Source organism: Etheostoma cragini, chromosome 3, assembly GCF_013103735.1.
Source record: "Etheostoma cragini isolate CJK2018 chromosome 3, CSU_Ecrag_1.0, whole genome shotgun sequence".
NCBI lineage: Eukaryota > Metazoa > Chordata > Actinopteri > Perciformes > Percidae > Etheostoma > Etheostoma cragini.
The window spans coordinates 30,303,940-30,307,054 of NC_048409.1; positions in this window are offsets into that span (position 1 = coordinate 30,303,940).

Below are 3,115 nucleotides of genomic sequence, written 5' to 3' on the forward strand. Positions count from 1 at the left end.
CCCCCCCCCCAGAGTGTTTAAGAAGGCCAGTCCCAATGGAAAGGTGAGTAACGTCTTCCACCCACTGAACCATATGAGCTGTGATTGGCTGATCTCTGAGCTGTGATTGGCTGATCTCTGAGCTGTGATTGGCTGGTCTCTGAGCTGTGATTGGCTGATCTCTGAGCTGTGATTGGCTGATCTCTGAGCTGTGTTCCTCCCTCAGCTTACGGTCTATTTGGGGAAGAGAGACTTTGTGGACCACGTGGAGCTGGTGGAGCCCGTCGGTGAGATAATCTCTCTTAATAAATATACATATCTACATATATACTATACACATACACACCTATACTGAATATATAAATATATATACGACATGTACTGTATATATGTACATACACACACATATATACAGCACATATACACTCACTATACATTTGTTTAGACATTGTTAGCTTTTCTTTTGATGGTAATTGTTGCTTTTTCTGCCGTTTTGTTTTGTTTTTCTTATTATTTCTTGTTATTTGTTATTTGTTGTTATTTGTTGTTATTTGTTGTTATTTGTTGTTAGTTGTTATTATTTCTTGTTATTTCTTGTTATTTGTTATTATTTGTTATTATTTGTTATTATTTCTTATTATTTGTTATTCTTTGTTATTATTTCTTGTTATTTGTTATTATTTGTTATTATTTGTTATTATTTCTTGTTACTTCTTATTTGTTATTATTTGTTACTATTTCTTGTTATTTGTTATTATTTGTTATTATTTCTTGTTATTTGTTATTATTTGTTATTATTTCTTGTTATTTGTTATTATTTGTTATTATTTCTTGTTATTTGTTATTATTTGTTATTATTTGTTATTATTTGTTATTATTTCTTGTTATTTGTTATTATTTCTTGTTATTTGTTATTATTTGTTATTATTTCTTGTTATTTGTTATTATTTGTTATTATTTGTTATTATTTCTTGTTATTTGTTATTATTTGTTATTATTTGTTATTATTTGTTATTATTTGTTATTATTTCTTGTTATTTCTTATTATTTGTAATTCTTATTCTTATTATCTCCTCCTGCAGACGGCGTGGTCCTGATCGACCCCGAGTACCTGAAGGAGAGGAAAGGTGAGTCTGAAAACTCGGATCCTCCTTTTGTTATTCCCAGATCAAAGGAACCCAGATCCTCCTTTTGTTGTTCCCAGATCAAAAGAACCCGGATCCTCCTTTTCTTATTCCCAGATCAAAGGAACCCGGATTGTCCTTTTGTTGTTCCCAGATCAAAGGAAACCGGATCGTCCTTTTGTTGTTCCCAGATCAAAGGAAACCGGATCGTCCTTTTGTTGTTCCCAGATCAAAGGAACCCGGATCGTCCTTTTCTTATTCCCAGATCAAAGGAAACCGGATCGTCCTTTTGTTGTTCCCAGATCAAAAGAACCCGGATCCTCCTTTTCTTATTCCCAGATCAAAGGAAACCGGATTGTCCTTTTGTTGTTCCCAGATCAAGGGACCCCGCATCGTCCTTTTGTTGTTCCCAGATCAAAGGAAACCGAATCGTCCTTTTGTTGTTCCCAGATCAAAGGAACCCGGATCCTCCTTTTCTTATTCCCAGATCAAAGGAAAATGGATCGTCCTTTTGTTGTTCCCAGATCAAAGGAACCCGGATCGTCCTTTTGTTGTTCCCAGATCAAAGAACTAAAGATGTAATGAAGATATATGTTGTGTGTTCCAGTGTTTGTGACGCTGACGTGTGCGTTCCGGTACGGCCGCGAGGACCTGGACGTGCTGGGCCTGACGTTCCGTAAAGACCTGTTCGTGGCGAACGTTCAGGCGTTTCCTCCGCCGGCCGAAGAGAAGAAGAATCTCACTCGTCTGCAGGAACGCCTGATCAAAAAGCTGGGAGGACACGCCCACCCCTTCACCTTCCAGGTACGCAGCCATTCATCCATGCATCCATTCCCTCATTCATCCATTCATCCAGTCATTCATCCCTTCATTCATTCATCCATTCATTCATTCATCAAAAAGCTGGGAGGACACGCCCACCCCTTCACCTTCCAGGTACGCAGCCATTCATCCATTCATCCCTTCATTCATCCATTCTTACATCCCTTCATTTATTCATCCATTCATTCATTCATCAAAAAGCTGGGAGGACACGCCCACCCCTTCTCCTTCCCGGTACGCAGCCATTTATCTATTCATCTATTCACTCATTCATCCATTGATTCATCCCTTCATTCATCCATTGATTCATCCCTTCATTCATTGATTCATCCCTTCATTCATTCATCCATTCATTCATTCATCAGAAATCTGGAAGGACACGCCCACCATTTCACCTTCGAGGTACGCAGCCATTTATCTATTCATCCATTCAATCATTCATCTATTCATCCCTTCATTCATCCATCCCTTTATTTATTCATTCATCCCTTCATTCATTAATCCATTCATTTATTCATCAAAAAGTTGGAAGGACACGCCCACCATTTCACCTTCCAGGTATGCAGCCATTCATCTATTCATCCATTCACTCATTCATCCATTCATCCCTTCATTCGTCCATTCATTCATCCCTTCATTCATTCATTTACCCCTTCATTCATTCATCAGAAAGCTGTGAGTACACGCCCACCCCTTCACCTTCCAGGTACGCAGCCTTTCATTCATTCATTCATTCATTCATTCATTCATTCATTCTTCATCAACAAGCTGGAATTACACGCCACACCTTCACCTTCCAGGTACGCACCTATTCATCTATTCATCCATTCACTCATTCATCCGTTCATTCATCCCTTTATTCATTCATTCATCCTTTCATATATTCATCCATTCACTCATTCATCCATTCATTCATCCCTTCATTCATCCATTCATCCATTCATCCATTCATTCATTCATTATTTAGTCAATTCATTTATCAAAAAGCTGTGAGGACACGCCCACCCCTTCACCTTCCAGGTACGCAACCTTTCATCCATTCATTAATTAATTCATCCATCCATTCATCAAAAAGATGGGAGGACACACCCACCCGTTCAACTGTAGAGAAGCTCTATAGAGAAACCTGTAGGGGGGTCTATGAGAAACCTGTAGGGGGGGCTCTATAGAGAAACCTGTGGGGGGGTCTA